Raw genomic sequence first — 25,149 nt, 5'->3', positions numbered from 1 at the left:
CTCTGAACCCACAAAGGTTCTGCTGCTGTGGACCTCTGGCATTTCACTTCTGTTTATAACACCGGGCAGTTGTTCACCTATACACACACCAAAGCCCTGAGGAAAACAGGGGCTCTGTTTCTTTACCTGCAAAGGGTGGCAGGATCGTCAGGATTGACCCAAAAGGAGACTGGCTGAAACAGAGGAAAAAGCAAATGTGTCTGAAGTCGTCCCTTTATTCCGAAGACTTGGAAAATGCGGGAAATTGTTGATTTTTAAAGTTATTTTTGTGTATTTAAAGAAAATCATCAGGGTTTCTCCTAAATACGAACAATTAAATAAAATTTATGTTGTTTATACGCGCGCATCAGTACAGGTTAAGGGATGACCTGCTGGACAGGAGCCCAGCAGAGGAGTGGGGTGCCCTGATGGACAACGGGTTGGCTGTGAGCCAGCAGTGTGCCCTGCCAGTGGTATCCTGGGGTGCATTAAAAAGAGAGTGTGGCCAGCAGGTCGGGGTGGGTGATTCTCCTTCTCTATTCTGCCCTGATGAGGCCACATTTAGACTACTGTGTCCAATTCTGGACTCCCCAGATCAAAAAAGACAGGGATCTCCTAGAGTCTCCTTGAAAAGGTAACAAAGGGCCTGCAGCATCTCCCGTATGAGGTAAGGCTGAGAGACCCTGGTCTGTTCTGCCTGGAGAAGATAGGGGATCTGATCAATGTTTATAAATACCTGAAGTGTGGGAAGCAATTAGATAAGGCCAGGCTCTTCTCAGTGGTGCGTAGCAATAGGATAAGGGCCAATGGTCAAAGACTTTAACATAGGAAGTTCCACACAAATATGTGGAAGAACTTCTTTTCAGTGAGGGTGACAGCACTGTAACAGGTTGCCCAGAGAGGTTATGGAGACTCCTTCTATGGAGATATTCAAGACCTGTCTGGGTGCCCACCTGTGCGACCTGTTGTAGGGAACGTGCTTTAGCAGGGAGCTGGACTTCATGATTTCTAGAGGTCCCTTCCAACCCCTACAATTCTGTGATTCCATAATTCTGTGATTCATCATATAGAATATCAAAGGATGGAATATTCAATTGACCAAACCTTAAAATAAATCAAGATACCCATTTCTTATGTATCTTTTAACTGTATTGGCTACAAAACCACTATTGTTTGTTCTATTTAGTGACTGTTAGAAATGTAACCAGTATTTATGTGCTTTTTATCAGAGCTACTTTTAAAATGTATAGCTCCAAAACATAATGCAAGACTTTCAAAAGTCTTCTAAGAGTCTGATATATTTAAATGGTTAAAGTTGCTTAAAATGTGTGACATAACAACATTGCTTTATTTTACTACAGCAATCTTAAAAAAAAAAAAATCACTAGAGTGGATTTGTAGCCTTCTCTTGTTATTCTTTTTTCTTTCTGGTTGGATGATAACTAAACTAAATGAAATGGGGCAACTAATGGCAGTTCCTTTAACAAAGCTGCTTAATTATGTAGAAACACTTTATGAAGTCTATAGAACAAGAAGAATATGCTCTGAAGTCATTAAACTATTGACAAGAGCCTTCAGACAGCAAACAGATGGTTACAGTGGACTCAATACACTTAAGCAGATGAGTAATCAGACTCTCAACAGTTTCATTAATTTCAGTGGTATGCAGCATGCCAGACAATGTACACGCAAGCCTTTCAGACCTGAATCAGTTATGTTTCTGTACAGCCTTTTGTTCCAGATTTGTTTATACCTGGAAGTTGTGTGCTTTTCTACCATATATTAAAAGGAAAAATAATACACTCTGTGAAAATTCCCTAAACAAACACAGTTTCAAAATAGTAATTGATTTTGTGCACTTAACAAGTATTGTAAAATAAAGCTTAAGAAAAAAAAACTATTAATAATTTTCAAGTCGTTGTATGAACTGTTCCCACATGAAAAGGTCCAGTGACTGTGGTTTATATCTGGATTATCCATACAGGTCAGTTTTTGCTTTACAGAAAAGCATATTCCAGTACATTTAAACAGTCTGTAAGTTCACAAGATCACTCAAACACAGAATAAGACACAAAACACACAGTTACTAGGATTTTATTTTGAAAAACCTTAAGCTACTACAGCCATTTTAGACCAGATTCTTAAAGCAACCATGTTGTTCGGAAAAATTGTCAGCCATCTTGTTGAAAATGATGTGTTTTCTGGCAGGAATAGGATGAGACTAAAAGGAAGAAACACAAACCCTTTTTAGATGGATTTAATGAGGATCTGAAAATGATGAAAATAAATGCAGTATTTAAACAAAATTAAGGTTATTATTTCTTATTAAGCATCAGCTTTTTTTCCCCCTGCATGTTAAACAGCAGCATGAAAGCTGACTAAACAATTAATAGGTTGCTCCAAAAGTAATGCTTTCTATTTATTGCCATGGAAACCACAACAAAAACAAAGAGCACAATAATATATCAAAATATTTACTAATATCTGAGCATAACCCAGTGATACGAAAAAAAAATGCAAGAATGTTTTATTTATTTAAAGAGAAATGTACATAAGATTTATAAAGACACAGATTATGCCTACATCCGTGTTTTGCTGGCATAGACATGAAAAGTGGGCAGATAAACCTTCAATTAGAGATCTGCCTAGAAACTGGGAACACACACCAGTATGAACAGGGAGCAAAACTAAGGTAGCTATCTATATAGGCAGATGCATATGGGGAACAGGATTCCCCCATGGCCTGCTAAAAATATTGGTTGGAAGGGGCATCTGTCTGTGTTTACCATAGTTGCTACTCTTTTCCCAAGGTTAGATACATTCCAGGAAGCAACTGCTAGATCCTGCTCTTTTTTTTTTTTTTTTTTTTTTTTTTGGAGAGTGAGTAGCAGGACCTTCACTCCCAAGTTGCCCTCTAGCTTGTGCAAATGGTTGTGTATCAATAGAAAATTTGTGACACTCCTGCCAGGACCACATTCATTTCACACACATGGCCTCGGTTCCCTATTGCACCAAAGTGACAAGCAGAGCTGGCAGCAAGGCACTGGAGATGAGACTTGGTGCATGAAGGGGAAGGAGGTGCAATTTGTCATGCTGTGGGCTGGAAGTGGGGGGAGGTGGGAACACAATTAGCATCTAATGGGATGAAAGACAGGCTTGCTGTTTCTCTGATGCAGAATCATTTTTGTTTACACAGCCTGATTATACGCTTTGTAGTGATCGAGGTCCATATATGATATTTAAAAGTAGAATTAAGGTTTTAGTCTGCAGAATCTGTTTCTATGGCAATTACCAGGTTGTCTTACTGAATAGATTCAACAATATGGAATCAACCTCATCTGTATTCACCACTGTTCAGCATAAATGTGAAAAAAAGACCTTACTGCGTAGGCAGTTACACTAAGTTTCCACTCGAGGGAGAAAACCAAAGGATTGTTAGTAGTTCTTTAAAAATACTCCCATTCATAATCATAGATATTTTGGAGAGACTCCCAGGATACAAAGCCCATTGCTTTCTAAATGTTAAAACCCAAAGGTAAAAGTTCAAGTGGTAGCTGGATTACAGACTCACTCTCTATGAACGTCCAGGTCACAAGTTCATCCCTGTTCCTTATGTGCCAAAACCAAGCAGTAGTGGCTACACATTAGCAACAGCACAGAAGCAGTGGGAGTTGCATGCAGTGCCAGAGAGATTTCCGTAGCAGTAATATTGTGCTGAAAACAGTCATTCCAAATCTAAGGATGATTACCTGCTCCAATTCTAGAGAAAAAGTGTTTTAAAATATTGCATAAATTTGACCCAAATTGGCCCTGTAAAATAATAGATTACGTGGTCATTACTTAAATTTTACCTGTAGGCAGACACGAGAACACCACTGGAAGAATACGGATGTGGTCTATTTTCAAAGTGAGGGAAAAGTAGTATTTGCAGGTCACAGTGAAAAGTCATACAGATTCTAGCTTTAACCAGCAGATGGAGCTTATGTGAAACAAACAAGCTGAAAAGATGCAGAATCATTGCACAAAACAGTGTTTTGGGTCACTGCAGTGTACAGGACTAGAGGAGGACATGGGGAAAAAGCTAGAATGTTCTGGGCAAGGCAGAAGCAAGCAGAGGAGAAAGGGTAGGCAGTGTTCAGACTATACACATAGCAAAAAAAAAAAAAAAAAGATATAAAATAGCAGATAGCTATAATGTGTAAGCTGATTTAGACACTGAAAAAGATGGAGGAAAAAAAAAGATAACAAAAGGAGTCTCTGATGTGTAAATGCATCTGTTAGTGCCAGCTCATAGGAGGAAGGCTGAGATTTTGCTACAATATTACCAGTGTTGTAATTAAAATTCCCTCTTAGGCCTTCCAGTTCGTCAATTTGATTTTATCAATTACAGGCTTTAAAAATATGCATTTTCAGTTATTCTTTGCCTCCAGTTTTGTTTTTTTTGTTTTTTGTTTTTTTTTTTTGTTTGTTTTTTTGTTTTTGTTTTTTTTTTTTTTAGTCTGGAGGGTTTGCAAGTTCCTGTCTGCAATTAGAAACACAGAAAGCTGACAATCTTGTGCCATCATCTGCCTCTCAGAGTTAGGTCTTTAAGAAAACACCAAATGTTGTGTTACTGTCAATAAAAGCTTGAAATCTGCCACCTCTACTTTCATAAATCCATCAGGAGGTAAGGCAAGAAAGCCCTGCAACCATGGAAGGTCCCCCCCACTCAATCCCAGATTTAGTAGTCCTGATCCTGCACACCTTGTAGATCTTAAAATTCCTGGTGAAGTCAGCAAGGATTACAGGAATGCTGCGGCATACAAAGGTCCTGCAGCCAGATACTTTCTAGCCTGTGTCCATTAAAGAAACAGAAGAGCTGCACACCACTGTAGAATTGTTAGCTTTGTATTATAAAAGACAGGGAGAAAAATGGGCTACTTCCACGGGCCATTTTAGTGGCAATAGCCTAACTTTCTTTAGCAATTTGGTAAAGCTGAGGCTGCTTGTGATAAGCACTGCTTTAGAAGAGAGAGGATTACAAGCACACGTACGCAGCCGTACCACTGGGTAGCAGGGAAAATGCTATGTCTCATTGTCTCCCAGGCATATTTGGGCTTTGTCTGCCTGAAAGGAGGGAAGAACTGAGCGTTTCTTTTAAAAGAACAAATAAGAAAGATATTGAGGATGGAAAGGATGATTTGCTGAAGCCTGATGCAAAGAATTCCTGTGTAGAATTTAGCCCTCTTGGGCCTCAGCTATTGTTACCTCTTTCTTGCTGGTTTTGCTGATGATCCTATCAGTCCTAGCCCATATATTTTTTCCTAACAATCAGTCTGAATGACCCTACCAGAATATATTTCAGCCTTTGAATCACTCTCTCTTGTTTACCGTCCCTGGTTTAAACTCGCTACCTTACATAATCCAGACCAAGGCTGTAACACAGATCTCACACTTTTTTATCCTGTTCTCCTTGACCTGACTAACACTCCCATCTTCTGTGCTGCCATACAATGACCTTCCCATTCCAGCATGCAAGCCCACAGCCCCTCCTTTATTCAAGTCAAAGAGCTGCTTTTCTCAAGAGGCCTCCCCACAGAGATAATGAAAAGCAGATTAAGAGATTTAAAAAAGGAGTTGGTTCCTTTGGAATGGTCATCGAGCTTTCCCTTTCTACAACCGTCCTCTAATACTGTAAATTTTCTAAATCAGTGTTTGTCTGAATGTCTGTGCCGTGACCTCGGCAGGACCTAAGCTGCTGGGCCCCAATCCTATGCATGCATATGCATGTCATGTCCCTTTGCTATTAGCAACATTAACAGATATAACGTGGTAAGGGAACATGCACAGTTAGGTATTTGTAGGATCAAATTGTGGTGCTTGCAGATAATATAAAAAAAGTATTGGAAAACGTTTCTAAACGTTTTCTAAATCTTTGTTTATGTGATACAAGAAGAACAGCAACTTCCAAGGCAAGTAAAGTACAGCTCTGTTGACATTTGGTTTGGACAGATGTGTAGGTATATAAGAATCTTGAGGGGAAATACCTGGTAAAATGGGATGTGAAGCTATAGAAAAATAACAAAAAGCCATCAAGCACAAGTGGTGCTAGTGGTGCTTTGCCTGCATCCTGCTTTTTTTCCTATGTGGCTGAATTTCAGGCATCAAAAACAGAAGACGCTTTGTCTGGGTTTTCCCGTGCAATCAGCAACCTCTCTCCTGTGTCTTAGACCTCTATTCACTTTACTACTATTATAGTGTCCCCTAGAGACAGCCTGAGGAGGCATTCACCCCCAAACGTCCTGTTACCTTAAAGCTATTTTTGTTTTTTTTCTCAGTAATGCATTATATTCTTTAATCTTGGCTATGTGACTGTACAAAGCGTGGCTAGCAAGTTGTATCTGTATATAAGAAAACACAAAGTTGATGTTAAAGAGCTTTACTGTTGGATTTGAACAGTATACTGGGGAAGTAAAGTCCCCCAAACCGGAAACTCTTCTCTGAAAGCAACTTCAGGAGGGAGCTTTGTGTGAGAGCCGAAGGCGCAGCTGGGGCCACGCATATCTCGCAGTTCATCAGCTGCATTGGATAGAGCAAGGGAAACTCGGACTAATCTGAGCAGCAGGTAAAAGTAAGCTATCCGGACTGCTTGTCAGCTAGGATTACAAGCCTCACGCTCATTCCAATATGACACATATCTCTCATTTTCTATTTTTTATCACTAATCTAACAGATGAAAGAGGAAGTATACCCAGCAGATACAAGAAGAAAAGAAAGACTCCATTCCCCTTTGGCTCGGGCAACAGAGCTTTCTTGTCATGCTAAGGGAACAACCTCCTCCCCTTTCCGAGGCCTCTCCTCCCAAGGAACAGACATCTAACTCTCTCTGAGCTGGAAGCCTCTTTCAGTGTGCCAGCTGGGAATCAGGGCCCTGGGCTGGATCCCAGCACCTGTGCCTAGTTTTCTTACAGAGTGAGGCCAGCTGCTCATCCAGGTCCATAAACGTCCTGTACACTCTATTTCTTTTCCTTTCTGTACATTGCTTTGGATTAGCAATGTTAGCGTGTTGCATTTATTTGGATTTTTGCAGATACACTATTTTAAAATTACTTTAGCCTGCTTTGTTCTAAGGATTCTAACAGGGCACTGAGAAACAGAGCTATGGCATCTTTTTTGTAATCCTCAAAGTAGGGCTGTTAAACTACCACAGTAGTGCCCAGTATCCCTGTGCTTTGTCTGTTGGAATTTGAAGATGAGCAGGATACAACTGCAGGCCACTTTGGAAACTGGTCACATGGTGTTTGAGAGGAAGAAGTGTTTTTGATGGCTAGTGTTTGTCACAGAACTTTTCTGGCATCAGGGAGGGTAGCAGAATGCAGTTGACCCTGAGGGTTGACATGTATTAGATAATTGCTTTGGCTCTGAGTTGGTTCACAGCATGTTAGACGAGTCATTTCTATCTCTGACACCAAAGTATCAACTGCAGACTTCCTGTATTTCTTTCTTTCAGTGTGTGGAAATAACTATGCATCTTTTCTGAGTTTGCATGACGTACTTATTTATCCAACAGTTCTTATGCACTCTGCTGAGAGAAGACTACTGTCACTACTAATAGCTTAACACTGAAAAGCCCTCGTGTCATTCAGAAGTAACAGGGAGAGACTGGGACTTCCATTCTGTACTGCAAACACAGAAAATGATTATTACCACTTTGCATAATACCATCTTAATTCAGTCTATCAGGGAGAAGAGTTTAAAAAGAAAAAGAAGGAAATACATTTTCTTGCCACAGGATGTTGTAAAACCCCAAAATATAAATAAATACGTTCAAAAAGAAAATAGATGAATTCATGGGAGCTAGGCTCAACAATGTCTCTGACACTTGCTTATCTAGATAGATCTCCGTCAGGAAATCCCTGAACTACTGATTTTGAGAAGCATGTATGACACAACCAGGGATGGGCTAATTTTCCTATGTCCTATTTCCGATTCTAGACATACTTTACTATGTACTTTGCTTCTTGGTTTTCCTTGAGGAGAGGACATGGCTGAGCTTGCTTTTAAGTTTAAAAGTCTTTTTCATTCTGCAGATAAAGAGAGGCAGGAATAAGAGACCATAAATGATTCCCCATGGGCAGCTAATGAAAACCGGAGGAACTGAGTTGTAAATTGCAAGTAAGGAAAAGGTGTTTGAGGTGAACTGCAGGGTCACTGTTGCTAGGTCTCAAACCAGTTGATTTCAGGCACATGTGACCAGCCAGTGATGGGGGGCAGTGACAGGTCCACAAGTCCCAAAGAGCATGCTGACAACACACAGTTTCTGCCATCCTTAGCTCCTGGTGCTGCTGTCACCAACAGAAGAACAAACAGGCTAACAGAGATGGGGATTTTCTGAACAAAGGTGTAACAAAAGCAGGACAGAAGGGAGAAAGATATAAGTCCAATTGGTGACTTTCACAGAACTTTGCACCATGAAATTCTACTGGGGTAGGGAACTCACATCGTCTTTGGCTTTCATACTATAATGCTTCCTCCTTCCAAAGCTTAACAAAGCACAAATTCTACTACAGTAAGCCTCATGGCTACAACTTACAATCTCTCTCCCTCTAGTGGGTAGTTACCTATGGAAGCAATAGGAGCACATGCATTAGAAATTTGCCTTGCACTTGCTTCCTATTATCTTCTTCCTCAGTTCTTTCTTCTTCTGTGCTCCATGATCTTTTTTTTCCCAAATCCATTCAGTTTTCTTGATACCCTCTGAGCATCACATCTTCTCTTCCTTGATTCTTGTGTTATGTGAGGATTTAGGCTGTTGAGGATTTTCTATTTGACTTTGATGTAAGTGGAAGTGAAAGCAAAGAAGCTGTCCAGTAATTAATTTAAAATGAAACATTCTGGGGATTGTTGGTTTTTGCACAGGCATGTGTGTAGGCCCCAGTAGTCCAGAGACTTAGAAATCTGGGAAAAAGAAACCCCTAAGATCCAAGGTTCATAATTTTTCTATCTCGAGCCAGTCAAAAGAAATTTACACTTGAGTTTTCTTATCTTTAAAATTGACTTATTTGGGTGGAAAATCTGCTGGATTCTGCTTAATAGATTGTTTACTTATAATTTGTTGTTCCATTACCAAAAATATTAACAGCAAAATACATAAGCCAGCTGTGCCGTGTCTAAAGTTAGCTCTCTAACAGCAATAGTTAACTACCAAAGAGTATTCCCAGAGCAGAGCTGACATTAATTGAGAAAGATAGTGCTCTCAAATATGTCGAGACAAGATGCTATAGAAATTGATTTAACCAGAGCATGCCTTTTGTCATGGAACTGCATTTCTCTCCTTTGCAGTCCACACAGACTAAATACTATTGCTGTTACTCTATTCAGATTAATGAAAAAACATTAGAAATGAATCTCAAAGGTGTTTCACTGCTGTGACTACTCTGAATTTCTGTCTCTTTAAGCACATTTTAAAAAACAGGATGAAAAATCCAGTGTTCTCCAAATAGAAAATGACAGATCTGGCCAGGAGAGATTTTTGTATCAGGCTTTGATAATAATATTTTTCGCTAGTCGTAGGCTTTGTAGTGATCACTATCTGCCATCCTTTTATTTAAAATTCTGAATTATCTAAATAAAGGGACAGGAAAGACATTTTGCTCCAACACAAGTACTTTCACAGATTCCCTGATGTACTGACCTTCTCAATTCACTGTGGTAATGGTGCTCCTCAGAAGTTACTAATTAGAATCATAATAGAGTCTTTATTATGGCAAACTTAAGTAACACAAGGAGAATCAGTAAATGAGGATACACTGGAATTTAACTGAAAAAAAAGAAACAAAAACAGTGTCATTAATCATTTGCTCTGAACTAATTCAGCCCTTACTAATACCTACGTAACTCATGTATTTACATTATTTTGTTAAACAGCATCATACAAAAATAATTTTGCGATATAGCATATCGGGATTGTCAAGTGTCATTTTACCTGCACAGATTAAAAAAAATAGTTGTTTCTCCCTTTAAAACTGAGTAACTAATTTCTTTTTACCATAAAATAGATGAAGTAAATTCCTGTGTCACTAACAACATATTTTTATTCAGCTGAAACATTTCATAAACCTGTTGAAGCTAAGAACTGCCAAGGCTGCGGAAGGCAGGGAGAAGACACTGAAGAAGAAATTCACAGATTTTGTCTCCAGAGCTTTATTTGCATTGATGTACAGGAAAGCAAGCAAGCAATGACTATCAGCTTTCAAGATGAGCTTGTAGTGCTGACAGTAAAAAAAGCGTTCCTTTGCTTCCAAATTGAGTACATTTGTTCTGGAACTTATTAAGACACTGTAAACAAAGAAACTTACTGTGCCACATCCTGTTCTTTATTTACAGTGGATGAGAGCTATGTTGGGCATTAAGGAAACTAGAACAACTGTACTGGCATAGACCAAAGGCCTGCAAGTCCCTTTATCCAATCTCTGATCATAGTCAGAAACAAGTGCTTAGGGAAAGAATATAGGAAACAGGGCAAGCACAGAACACTGCTGCCATTAGCCTACTCTGCCTGCAGCAGTGACTGTTGTATTTCATCACTGCTGATAACACAGAAGGTAGTCTAGTGGTCTGAGCACAGAGCTGGGAGCTATGAATGTGCGTTTCAGTCCTGCTGCTGTCACCAAGGTTACTTCTCTATTGCTGTGTCCCAGCTTGTGTGCCTGTGTGCTTGTGACAAACCTGTCTTCCAGCCTCTGCACTGCAGAGGCACACACAGTCCACACTTAGGCACCCACACATTCGTGCTGTAATTGGCCAGGTCTGGTATTACCATTTAGAGAGACTTGTGCCTCACTAATGAGCTGCTTAACATCTGTGATTTGTTTCCTGCAAGAGCTGCATAATGTCCCAGTGCAGTTCTTACTGTGCCCCTTTCGCTCTCCCCTATTCTTATCAATTCCTCTATTTTTCACATGGTTATCACCACCAATCCTTATGGATCTTGTGCTTTGTTTTAAACTTGTCATCCCTCAGTTCCTCGGCTCCAGAAGACAAGCTCAGAGCAATGTAAAGACTGCAGATTTTTTATGTGTACTGCTTAGCCCTAGTCAATTTATGAAGTCATATAAAAAGGTTGACTCTTAATGTCCAGCTCAAGCTGCTGATGAAAAGGTAAAAGTTAGATTTCCAGTGCAATCAGAAAGATAACATTTAAGTAATCTCCTTAAAATTTCCTGTTAAAATTTTTGTTTAAAACATGCTTCACTTTACTTCAGGACTGCTCTTCAGCATTAGATCATTCCTGAATTGATCCTCAGAAAGTGAATCCATCAACTGCTTGTCCACTTCCCTCAACATCACTTTCTGAAACTCTGCAGGCTCCTCCTCAGCTGCCTCCTCCAGTGCAAACATTGTCCCACCACTGCCAGTCTACTTGAACTATCCTTCTAGAAACATCATGTGGAAAACTCAGTGCACTGTTCAGAACATCACGATGTAGGCAGGTAAATGGGAATTTGCCAGAATTAGTTTCCATCTTGCAGTAAAGAGCCGTCAGCAGTTTAGTGCACTATTTACCCCATTCAGCCATTGGGAGTACCCTCATTTCTGCAAGCTGACTCAAGCTGGCTGGATCAAAGGGCAGTTTGGGGGTATTTCTCCCCAAATGCTTATCCTCCAGCTGCTTGCAGCTCAGCTTGAGCAGAACCCTGGAGAGCTCCTCATCTTCCTGCTGCCTCCATGAGCATCTGTGTGGGGCATGGGGCCCGAGGCTAGGGTGAGTCAAGTGCACATCAAGGTGATGGGAAACCATGAGTGTCTGAGCAGGGGAGCTGGGAAAAGAGCATGGCCATTAGAAAGGAAGAAAGCTGGCAGAAAAACTAGACTATACAAGCTCTCATATACTGGCATGTCAGTGGAAGGTTATGCATAGTAAATTAATAACTACAGGTGTGCATGCTTTAGCTATGACCCCAGGGTAAAGCAAGTAGGATTGCATTCAAAGAATAGTATTTGCTTTACACTGTCCTGTGAGCATAGGTTCAATACACACATTGACAAGTATTTATAGGTTATATGCAGAGGAATTTAGACAACAACCTAAAAAATCAGCAGCATGCACAAATACTAACAGTCTGATCCTAATCTCAGATTCCTCACTTCCGCGTTGCAATTCCACGAGCAATTAAAATGGCTACTTAGCTACATTATAATATTAGATATAATTTATCAAGTACTTAAAATATGAAAAGTGAGTTAACTATTAGGCATTACTAACCCAGTATTAGGAATGCACAACAATATCCCATTAACTTCTTTAATATGCTAGCTTTGAAAGTGATATGTTTTTCTTTTACATTTCTGCTACAAAAGCCTTGTTATTTCTTTGATCATTAAAATTCTGCAATAAAGGTGATTTTAAAAACCAACCTCATCTCTAGAATTTTATAATTTGACAATTCCAATACATTTCAACACAGACCCCTGTACGTATGCTATATATCGCATTGCAGATTTCATTCAATAGCAGAAAATGTACTCTGAATGCAATATCATCTTATCAGTATTCTAGCACCATAAGCTTCACACTGCAAGCAGGGTACTGTTCGTTACAATGAAACTGAAAATGGAATAACTGAAGGGTTGATTTATATGACCTTCTCTCAGAAACATTCTAATTCTGACATAATCTCTCTGACTGAAATCATTAACACTGTATAATCTTGATTTATTACCTTTAAAAAAAAAAAAGGTTAGATCAACAGATTACCTCGTATGAAAAACACTAGTGCAACAGTTCATGAAGACTGCAAGAAAATGCAGATTGATCATGTGACTTACTCCAAACATTGTCTCAGCCAGCAAACCCAAGGGCTGAAAGCAAGTAGAAAAACATTATGCGGACATTTTCACAAATCCACTCCATCACTCAGAAATCTCTTCCAGTTATATACATTTTTATTGCAGAGATAAGAGCATCTTAATAAGTAAAAGGATGAAACAATCTGTTTATTAAAAGCTGTAGGAAACTTTCAGAAAACAGCTAATTTATGGCAAAACAGCCAGCTCCTGATTCCCGATATACTACACAAAAGGCTGAAAAACTGCTTTACCAGGCAGTTCAGTTTTACTCCAGCTCCAGTGGAATAACCTATTATATGCTATTCTGTTCAAATAGAAGTCACAGGGACCTAGGAAATACTATTCCATGTTGTGAGGGTATGTTGGACCTATTTCTAACTGCTAGCAGGTCAGATTAGAACATCCCTTCAAAATAATAAATGTTATCCATAAACTCAAGTAGTTGGATTTAGGCCAAGTAAAACTCTTATTGGACTGAGAGGTGAATCAAGTTGGATTCCTTAATACTTGTTTTCTTGGGGTGAGGTGGAGAGAGACATTAGAAAAATCATGGAATTGCAGGAGTTGGAAGGGACCTCAAGAGATCATTGGATCCAAATCCTCTGCTAAAGCAGGTACCCTACAACAAGTCACACAGGTAGGCATCCAACCAGGCCTTGAATATCCCAATAGAAAGAGACTCCACAGCCTCTCTGGCCAACCTGTTATAGTGCTCTGTCACCCTCACTGTAAAGAAGTTCTTCCTTGTATTTGTATGGAACTTCCTATGTTCAAGTTCTAGACCACTGCTCCTCGTCTTTTCACTACACACCACCAAGAAGAGCCTGGCCTCATCCATTTGCCTCCTACCACCAATTATATACCCATAAACATTAATCAGTTCCTCCCTCTCAGTCTTCTTTTTCTCAAGCTGAACAAATCCAGGTTACTCAGCCTTTCCTCATACAGGAGATGCTCCAGGACCTTTATTTTCTTTGTGGCTCTCTGCTGGACTCCTTCTAGGAGATCCCTGTCTTTTTTGAATTGGGGAGCACTCCAGGTGCGGCTTCACCATTGCAAAGTAGAGGGGGAGGTCACCTCCCTTGACCTGCTGGCCACACTCCTTTTAATGCACCCCAGGATACCAATGGCCTTCTCAGCCACAAGGGCACACTACTGGCTCAGTGGCCAGCCCTTGTCCACCAGGGCACCCAGGTCCTTCTCCACAGGGCTCCTCTCCATGCACATGGTTATTCCTTCCAGGTAAAAGACTTTACACTTGCTCTAATTAAACCTCATCAGGTTCCTCTCTGCCCAACTCTCCAGTCTGTCGAGGTCTTGTTGAATGGTAGCACAGCCTTCTGGTGTGTCAGCCATTCCTCCCAGCTTGGCATCATCAGCAAAATTCCTGAGGGTGGATTCTCTCTCTTCATACAGGTTATTGATAAGTATCTTGAACAAGACCAGACCCATGACCAACCCCTGGGGAACACCACCCATTACAACCAGACTCTGTGCCAGTGATGACCCACCCTCTGAGCTCTGCCAGTTAGCAAGTTCTCAATTCACTTCTAAAGAAAAGACAAACTATCCACACCAAACTTGTCTGATAAATTAACAGTATAAGCCCAATGAACACACCTTTAGTTGCTTACAGAATTAAAATCAACATGTCATTTAATTCTAAGTGAACTAAGAAAAATCAGTTTGCCCCCCCACCTGCTTTTTTCTGTTCATAGTATGCAGCAAAATGAATGTTTGCATCCTTCCCTCCCATACACTCAGCTTGTAGTTGCCACTTAGCCACTTCCCAGGTCTGTTTTGGACAAATCTGTATCTTATCATCCTTCCCTTACAAATCCTTCTGTAGAGCACTTAACATCCTCCTCTTTTGCAAATTCTACCTTTTACAAGTGGTGCCCAATCAATCTTACTTTACGCTGTCTGGAAAGCAAAGGGCTTTATTTTAGAATTCTTTTTATTCAGTACATTTCATTACTGAGATGAATATTTTGTTTAGTTTTCACAGATGATAGTCTCCTCAGTGCAGGACCATTGTCTGCTTCAGTGTATTGCACAATGCTAACCCAAGCATATTATTCTCACCTATGAATGAGCCTGTTCCTTATTACTTCCAAAGATCAAATATTACACAATTCCTCCAGTATTAGTTGCATGTGGACCATTTGAGCTGCAGGTAATGCAGGCACTGCAAAACCACTACAGACTGAAAGAGATTATTCCTTCCTTCCTGAATACGTTAAGAGTGGATATAGCAGGAACTAAATTTGTGCTTAGAGCAAAACAGGAAGTGCTTGATTCTTTTAATGCATTTGTGGAAAGAAAAAAGGGAAAAAAATACAAAAACTTGGAGGGAATCAAACTTGAGACATTTGTTCCCTTTAGCTATAATGGACACAATAAATGATTTAGTAGAACAAAGAGAAGAAATCTGCACATTATTTTCATAATCAGTTAACACCATATTTGTATATGGTACACATCAAGAAGTGTAAATGCAGACAAAATTTGGACTAACACTTTGATGTAAAGTCCAGTTCTACAAACCAGAATGCCTGACTTTCAGCATGAGTTGTTTATTGAATTCTTAAATGAATGTATTTATCAGTAGGAAAAAATCAAAACAGCAGAGGAAGTAATATAGCCCTAGATTTCCCAAAGGTGAATTCATTAACAGAGTCGATTCTGAACTCAGCCTGGCATCTTATCCACCAGACAACACTCACTTTCCTGCATAATGACAGATGATCATAGAAGCTTAATGTTTTGCTGTGCATGTAAAGCAAAAATGAAGGAGAATGAAGAAAACCGTGGTATCATCTTTGACCAATGGCAGAACATTAAATATGAAAAATTAAGAATTAGACTTTGCTAGGATGATTATCATCACCCTCAGCAACTATAAAAAGCTCCAAGTCAAATGGTTCTGACTCACTTGAAGAGCGGTAGCATCTGCAGAGGAAATTCTGGGTATGGGCTGTCACCAGTGGCTAATCCGCCTGGAACAGGTGCACAGTGGTTTGCCAGTCCCTCTTCATTTCACAGCCAGAAGCCAGGGGATGCAGCTCACAAAAGGGATGCCCATTTGGAATAGAAATTGTACAAACCAAGTAAGGGCACTACCTGTTTTGGCATCTCGAGAGTGTCTTCTGCTTGTAAAGTTATGGTGACTTAATGGAATTTGGAAGCCTTTCACCGCTCAGTGTACATCAGTGGTAATATCCTACCTGTCCTTTCCCAAGATCAAGTTCTCCTGGGCCACAGTAGCAACCTTTTGTTCAAGTACTTTTACAGCCAATATGTTTATAATTGTAAATTCAGCTGATTTTCTATGATCTGGTGGCTATTAATATTTAAAAGTGTAACTAATATATACAAGTAGCAGATCAGTATAACCTAAGACCAAAGAACATTTATTGAGCCCTTTAGACAAAAGGTGGAAATATTGTAAAATTGACTTTCAAATGAATGAACAAGGAATACATACTCAAAATCTCAACTCTGGCAGATGCTGAACCCAGAGTCATTTGATCTGCAGTAGCAGTTGAATGTCTGAGTAGATCAACTGGAGCAGAAAGAAGTCTTTCTCAGAAATTACTGCTTAGCTAGTCCAACTGGAGGCTTCTGAGTAAAACATTTTGATTGCATTAAAATTATTTCCATTGATAAAAATACACCTATGAAAGAAATTATATATTACAGAGAACTCTATAGCCAGGTCTGCATCAAACAGACCAGACTTTTTCAAAGGATTCATTCAATATATTTTTTTTCCAGATTAAAGTATTTTCATTGATGGAGAGTCTACCAGTCACAGCTAGCATTAAATATGGAGGTTGGTGGCCCTGCCTGCAGCAGGGGGCTTGGAGCTTGATGATCCTTGAGGTCCCTTCCAACTTAAGCCATTCTGTGATTTATGGTGATTATATTTTATTATAAACTTATTGTATATATTAACCCAACCAGTAAAAGCTTGAAAATGAGTAATTATGAAATTTGAGAACGATCCAAAAAAAAAAACCAAACAAGGGAAATTAAGCTCATTAAACATCTTGATTGCCAATAGCTTCTAGTGTTAAATTATGAGGTATTTTATTGTCTTCTGCAGCCAAGCTCAGCCATATTCCATTCAATAACCAATAATTTAGGTCTTTGAATTAATAATTATAAAAAGTTTCCCTCATTTTCTCACATGCTGTGTTTATTTTAGGATGTTAACACAGCAATCCAAATACAACACATAAGACTCTCTCAGGGCTTTCTGTCTCGCATCCCAGACCTTCTGTTTCTTTCTAAGCTTTAGCAGCCACAGTTGTTAAGAGATATAAATAGTCCAAAGCACAAGAGAATCTCCCTTCCCTGACAGAATCTTTATTTACAAGCTGTACAAACCTATGCAGGTCACACAGTCCCTTGCTGGCAGGTTAATAAGGCCCACCTGCCAAATAAACCCACCAGTGAACTCCGCAGAGCCTACATAAATCCAAGAGGCTTGGACAAGAGAAGAAGATTTGCTCCCTAGGAATCGTGCCAAAATGAGATGCTTATAGTTCAAAAGGGGTTCAACTTTCAAACTCCAAAGTGCTTCTCTACCTGGCACACACTTGTAAGTGTGCCAGAAGCTTACCGAACATGTGATTCATGCTTTTGAAGACAGCATTATTTAGCATTTATATTTCAATATTGCATATTGGACTCCAGTAAACAGAGAGCTCCTGTACCACAGCCTTACAAACATTACAAAGATCAAGTCCCAGATCTGTAGAGCTTTTAGCAGGCAAGTGCAGTTGGGTCATAAATCAAGTCAAAATTAATTTGCCTACAACGCCATGAAAGGGAAACAGAAGACTAGAACAACAGATTATTTAAGCTGACCTAGAATTTATTTCTTACAAGCTATGGCACATATTTGAGTTAATACTGACCACTACCAAAGTAGAATTCTTTTCCAAGACCCATATCATTCAAATACGACTCTTGAGTAAGTCTTTCCCACTGAACCAATGACTTCCTCATGGCCTTTCCTAAATCAGACAGGCTTAGCCCTAGAAACCATCCCAGTGTGGGCATACCTGTAGATCTTTCCAGAGGATTAGTCACTACGTTTATAATGCATTAGGAGTTTCTCCAAAACATCTTTCAGATTTCTATTTGCAGTTTGCAAAGTCAGGAAACTGACAAAGCCAATATTTAATAGTTTTAGAATGGCACCAGGCAGATGAATACAGGTAGCCATGTAGTACAAGCCCTTGCCAACTCCAGTCCTAGCACACTGCCTCTCAAACAGGAACTCATGATCCTGGTTTACTTTTGCATACCCAGCTGAAAACAGCAGCAGTGCCAAGCAGATCACAAACAATTCATGTCTTTGCCTCTGAGGTAGCAGCAGCAATCAGGGAAGGCAGTGCATGGCTGCAGAGGCAGCGTGTGTGTCCATGGGGTGGGGAGGAACTCATAGGCCCCATTTTAACTAGCCATTTGAAGTCTGATGAAGTTCTTTAATGTATTACAAAGCACACGTCTGTAGAGGACCTACACAGGCAGCCTGCCAAAAAATCCTGAGGGACAGATTATACACAGATTGGAGAACACAAAGGCATGCAGCTATTTCTTCCAGCAGGTTGAGTGAACTAGACCAGAGATTTCCCACAGTTGGTGAGGACTACAGCTACACAGAAAGAGATAGAATTGGAACTGCAAAGAGACAACTCGCATAACGTGAAAGGTTAAGGTGATATTTTTGCTTTTTATTTGCCAGAGTGACTCCACATATAAGTCAAACTAAGTGTTTTACAAGTGTACAGGAAACAAAGAATGCATAGAACATGCCTTTAAGATGGTATGCTGTGGCAAAGCAATTAGTAAAACTATGAAGACCTCTGTCAGATCACTGGAAGTATCACTCTGCTTAGGGATCCTGTTATTTTAAATAAGCTGCATGTTGGGAGGGATGTACTTGCACTCAAAGGCAACTGTACCTGTTGTAGTCCCTGTAAAGGGCTTCTGGGATAAAACAGAAGTTAAGGCCTGGGTTAACAGGTTAGACTCCTGAATTCTCCAAGTGCCATTTAAAGTGCTTATCTCCTTCTTTGGATACTGTAAACAGTTTTTTCCTGCCTTGAAGAGCAGTTTCAAACCCAGAAGATTCACACAACCTCAGCCCTTCAGCAAATAGCATACACCCAATGGCTGTAAGTTTCAAGAGGTGAGGTACCCCACATATGACAGCATATGTCCATGGGAATGATGCTTTTGTTGGCACAATGGTATACAACTGCTCCCAGCTTCAGCATGAGACAGCCAAGCAGGAGAATCCTCATCTGGGACTTTCCTATGTGCTGGCTAAGCCCCAACATCTCCAATCAGTTCATTCTTCATCTGAATCACTGTTTAATTCAATTGCTCAAAATGCAACAGAGACAGTGAGATGTCTTTGTACTCTACGTAAACTGGATGCAGATCCAGAGCTGGAGCCAGAACTGCCACAGTGGAATCACTCTTGCATTTAGGGTTGAGCTGCTGACAGTGAACCACATAACTCCTGCAGGCAGCTCAGCAGCCACCTTGCACCTCCTGCTAGGGCTTGTTCACCAAGCCTCTCATAATATGCCTGCACTGATTTGTGAAGTGTAAGCTCTGGCTCATTAACAATAACTGAAGCGAATAAATATAGCTTAGAGAAGCTAGCATATCAAGCTCAAGAACAGTGTAAGAACGTGGTAACATGTGCAAGAAACACATCCTACTCCTTTCAGTTTTCAGCAAAAACAGGACAGGTGATAATTTAGCAGTTAGGTCTGCATTTGCAAGCCTGCTCAGCCTATGGCTTAAATCCAGTTGTTTCAGCCCTTATTTGTCAAGTACACTTGAAAGTAGCCAACACCAATATAAAACAAGTGCCAGAAATCTTATATAAATTCCCAATCAGTTTTCAAAATTAGTGAACATTTCTGAAAATGTCTGTCAGTGAGCATTCTTCTCAAAGCACATACACTGAGTAAATGGGATGTGATCACAGTTACAGCTTCTCAGTCCAGGAAATTGCCAGCCACCAACATAATTAGAAACAGTTCACACGATGAAATTAATCATTCAAAAAAGAGCAATTACTGTTAACAGAATAATGGCATGCCTTAAAGAAGAATGAAATTAACCTTTCGGACTGACATAGTTACCCTCACCATTCTGCATCGAGGCAGCAAAGATTAATATATGTGCAAAATAAAACACTGCATTAGAGTCCACTGAAAACAGAAGTAGCATTATCTATCCGGTCTATTCAACCCTTAACAAACTTTACTCTTTGGCACTGGCATACAGTAGAAATAGCAACAGTCACTTCTCTGCCAAAATGTAAAAACTTCAAGACATTAATATAAAGCTTACCACTTTGTGCTTAACAATAATTATGTGAAGATTAAGCATAAAGTCATAATTTGAAATGTAACAAACTTAACAGTAAAACCTCAAAAGGTAGGAGTTAGAGTTGAACTTTAGTTTTAACAAGCTAAGATCTAGAAAATTATACCAATGGTAATTCTATTCTAAAGCTAAACATTCATTCTGATTTTTAATGAATTTTAGTCTATTCCTAAAAGAGATTATGTTCATAAACACAGGGGCATACTATGTAGACAGAACAGAGTTAACATTTTGAATCAAGCTGTGTATTTCTACATAGGTTTATTTTATTCTAAATGTCAGCAATGTTTAAATTAAGTCATACTGATGTTGAAGATAATTAGAGACATATAACTCATATAGATAACTTATCAGTGCACTGAAGTTACTTATACCAAGCTGGAGAGTGTTAGCTACTTAGAATTGGTATACAGCTGTTTTTTATCATCCCAACACTGGACAACAGCAGGGATATGATCCTCAGCCCTCCTTTCCCCTGGCCTCTGCTTTCCCCTGAAGATGTATCCCACTCTGTCATGTCTTCAACATTACTCTTCCTTTTGCTCCCTCATTGACACTTCCCTTCCTTCTGCTCAGCACAAATGATGCAAACAGAAATAGCTTATTTGCGAGTAGTGACATTTACTCCCATTATTTTCCCCCACTGAAAAATGAGTCTGCTGAACAGACTGGTGCATAACTCATAGTATGAAGAAGATTCACATTTAACTGTCTGTTTTCACTGAGGTTTTAATTTCTTACTCCAAACAGTATTTGAACTACAAGGTACAGTTGCACTTCAAACATCTAACATAATTAGTCTGTCCAAATGAGAGAAATTCTCTAAGCAGATAATTTTCTTCTTCCTGGAGAATCAACTTGCAATTAAAAATACTACTGCTCCATTTTTCTGAGACTGTAAAAAACATGCAAAGAAGTCCAAAATCCCCATTCCTTCTCATTTTAAAATTATTTAACACTTCAGGAATTCTAATACACAATTTTCAGATCACCATTCCCACTGAACTTTCATTCAAATTGATCACCAAAAGTAGGCTCCCAAGGGTTCATTTAGAACTACAATTTTGGTATTACTGTGCTACAGTTAATGCCAACTATTTGGAAACACTGCTTTAAGTCATTCTTTCTTAGTTTTACATCAGCAGCTTGCTCTCTTCACGTTCAGCAGAACACAGTATGTTGCATGGCCGAAGACAAATGCACACGTGCTTATGAAGATTTTTTCTTAGCAGTCTTGATGACATGTGGACTGACATATTGACAGATCAGTAGCTCTGTCTGCACGTAACACAGCTAAGGATACATTCAGACAGGCTTCAGGCAGGTTGGAAATAACCATTACTCAATGTTAATCCTAAGAAAAATCATGGACTGCTAGCTGAAGCCAGAGCTCAGGTGATGGGTTACCAACTGACAGTATGAAAGAGCAGTAACAGTGATGACAGATGACACTGGGAAGATATCTCTGCATCAGTGTTACCACAAAACAGAACAGGCAGCATTAACTTTCCCGGTGCATTCACATTTTTATTAGAACTACAAACGTATTCAGTGTTTAACCTTAAAAGGTGAAAGTGATACAAAGCAGTAAAACCAAAGATCTCCATTTGTGGGTTCTAAACAGTCTAGTACATCTCTTATCTCATTAAACACCTGCAGGACAGTAAAAACTGTGGATAGCCTGTGCTGTTTTACTACAGGTCTGATTAATTTGTCAACTGCACTCCCATATCTGAACAAAAGTAAAAAGGGATTCAGAGCAATCAGTGCCTAGGATCTGTACAGGAGATAAATATAAACTTGAAGCTTTTACCACAAAGATCTACAATTAGATTAAACGCGCTTGCTAACAGCACCTTTGTTCTGTTTGGCCTTTGGCATGAGAAAGGCAAAGCTTTAGTACAGAGAATGCAAAACTCCATTATTTCCAATAGTGAAAGATGCCCCAAAATGCGCCCCATCCCCTTGTTAGCAGGGCTGACCATACTCTCAGGGGAGAGATTTTTGCACTGTTGCGTGGAATAGTGCCATGCACATTCAATTTGTTTCAGAGCTCTGTCTAATGCAGTGAAACTACAGCAAATGCAGCACAGGCCTTAGCTTTTCAGGCACAGCCTGTCCCTATGGTGGCAACAAAAATAATTATCTTCCTTTGCTTTAGAATCTCAGAGTACCCTAATGCATGCCTAAGGCCAAGGGCACTGACTACTGCTATTGCTGAATAAATAGTGGAAGTGTTCTTGGAAAAGTGTTTAAATTGCAAATTATCCTTCGGCCTAGAAACTAATTAGTAATCTCTAAAACATAAATGTTTCTAGAACGATATGCAACTGCTACATTTATTTAAATTCATTTACTCAGTTGAACAGAGATATTGATCTTGATACTAGTTGTTAACAAAAGTTGAACGTAAAGAGCAATAAAATTTTCAATACCAAATGAAACAGGACTCAATAAATGAGTACTATGATCTGCTCTGAGTATACATCATTTGGCTTCAATGACCTGTCTGAGAAACATCAAGCTGCTAAAAAACACCAGCTAATTCAGAATTACAAGAACAGCTAATGAAAAGGTAAAACCCCCCTAGAGGTTCAGTCTGGAAATTTGCAACCAGAAACAGATTAGGAGACATTTACTTCAGTTATTTCAAGGCCATCACTCAAAAACAAGGCACTGTGACTCCTATTTGTCAGCATAACCTCATTGTGCAGTGTGCATGCAGTCATTTACACCTGCATAACAGAATTTAAACTCAGTTTTCATAAACACAGGCATAACAAATACCTACTTTCAGAAAACCAACCTCACTGTGTACTGCTAAAGAAAAACAGACTTCAGTACCATGGCCTGAGTTCAAGAAAATTGACAACAAGGATTGTTTTCTGGTTTTGAAATAAAAAACTACATATGTAGTTTTTCTCTAAATGTGCCTTAACTTTGAAATTCACACTGATGTCTACATACAGTATGAGTCAGTGCCATTCCAGTTAAAGATGCCATTACATGGTTGCAAATCTTAGTCGTGCAGACAAGGCCAATTATCTGTATGAATTGAAAGGTGCAAAAAAAGATTTCATGTCACCTTGACCATGGTAGCAAAATCCCTCCACTTAAATCTGCAACAACAGAGAGAAGGCAAACGTGAACTATGTTATCTGGAGGATCTTATAGATTAGTAATAAGAATACAGTAAATAAATCTGTTTACTTCTCTTTTCAAAAATTGCAAATAGAAGGATTTATATTACTAAGCCTGAGCACAGAACTTGTTGCCAAGAGAGCAGAGAATGCATTTGTAGCATATCAGTTATTGGTAACTAACCTCATTTCTTACAAGCTTTTTCAACAGAAAACAGCAGCTCTATCTCAAGCACGTACCACACTTCAGGCTTTTAGTATTTTTTACATTACTGATCAACTACAGAAGAAAAGCACTCCTATACATGCCATTCTGCAGGAAAACTGTAGGATCCACACACTTGTAGGTCTATTAATTTGTACCAATACTTGCTTTCTTATTAGAGGTGAAGGCATCTTTTTTTTCTGCAAACATCACTGAACTTGAAGGAACAGGAAACTTACCAATGATGTTGGCAACCCAAATTAGCTGTTTCAAAATGATAGCACCATTAAGGTTGGAAAAGACCACTGAGATCACCTAGTCCAACCATCAGACCATGCCCACTGCCCATGTCCCTCAGTGCCACCCACCTCTACTCTTTTCTTGAACACCTCCATGGACAGCGAGTCCACCACCACCTGGGCAGCCTGTTCTAATTCTTGAGAAGAAATCGTTCCTAATACCCAGCCACTTCCCCTGGAACATCTCTTTTTCTTTAATACTGTACAACTGACATCCAGAAGCTAAGTCCCACAAGCCTAACACCTTGAAGCATGTTTGTTGCTTTTTTTTTTTTCAAATGGACAGGCTGTAAGCAAGTTAAGATACCTTTATCATCACAGATAGGTCTCCTTCAGCTGATTAAAGCTTTAATCAGCCCACGATTAACACTCTCATTACTAAGTAATTAGCAGCAAGCACAAACTTCTTGGCTGCTAACAGCCAGTCTAAGGAGGGTGCACCCACCATTAGGCACAGGCATACAACCCCCCACATCTGCCAGCACTGGGAGCCTATCTGGGGCACAGGCACTCACCCTGGGGAGGACAGTGCTGCTCCTCAATCACCTGCCTGTTGACCTTTCCCATAAGCAGGGTCTTCAGCAGCACAGGACGGCATCCTGAGCCCCCAGCAGGCATCAGAGCCCTGTGGCAGCCGGCCATCCGCTGCTTTCCATTCCCCACCTGACAGGAATGCTTGTTCCTGTCAGAGCACGACAGATATTACCGATTCAACCTGGAAAAACAGCCATGCGCTCAGCTGGCAAATTGCGAGCACACATGGTTTGGTTGATGTAAGCTAGAGAAAAAAAAAACACCAGGCCAGACAACCAGACCGGGTAACCCGCAGCCAGGCACACCTGGCTTCCTACACAACCCGGAGCCTTCAGAACCGTGTGGAAGGCAGAGCTTTTGGATCACACCAGGGTTGGGGTTTTTTTTGTTGTTTTTTATAAGGGAATGCACGTGTAGGGCTGCTGAGGAAGGCACGTTTACCACACAGCTACCTGAGGAAGGCACACACAGCACACCGTGAGCGCTTACCACCGCGGTGCGGGGAGAGCCTCCGCGTCCGAGGGGGAGGAAAGCCGCGCCGCTCAGGGCCCTCGACGCGCTCTCGCCCACCTGGGCCGGGCCCCACGCAGCTCCCGCCTTCGGCCCCACCTCGCCGCACGGCCTTCCCTCCCCTGGCACCCGGCCCGCCCTCCTCTTCCTCCCCGCGGCCGCCAGCGCGGCCCCCGCCGGGCCCGGCCGCTCCCGCCGCCCCGCGCGCACGGCGGGCGCCGCTCCGGGCCGC

At 40.3% G+C, this 25,149-nt stretch overlaps 1 long non-coding RNA gene across 1 annotated transcript; it reads right to left on the bottom strand.

The window, feature by feature from the left end:
- Positions 1–1,010: 1,010 nt before the first annotated feature.
- LOC149918297 (uncharacterized) lies at positions 1,011–25,064 on the bottom strand. Its single transcript, XR_016466237.1, has 3 exons — positions 24,897–25,064; positions 9,653–9,778; positions 1,011–2,200 (listed from the first exon to the last, which is right to left on the bottom strand). It is a non-coding gene; the product is annotated as an uncharacterized LOC149918297 (long non-coding RNA).
- Between the last annotated feature and the right edge of the window lie 85 nt (positions 25,065–25,149).

Source organism: Phasianus colchicus, chromosome 4, assembly GCF_987193195.1.
Source record: "Phasianus colchicus chromosome 4, bPhaCol1.hap1.1, whole genome shotgun sequence".
Classification (NCBI taxonomy): Eukaryota; Metazoa; Chordata; class Aves; order Galliformes; family Phasianidae; genus Phasianus; species Phasianus colchicus.
The sequence above is the reverse complement of the archived record's forward strand: the minus strand, read 5'-3'. Positions and strand labels throughout refer to the sequence as shown.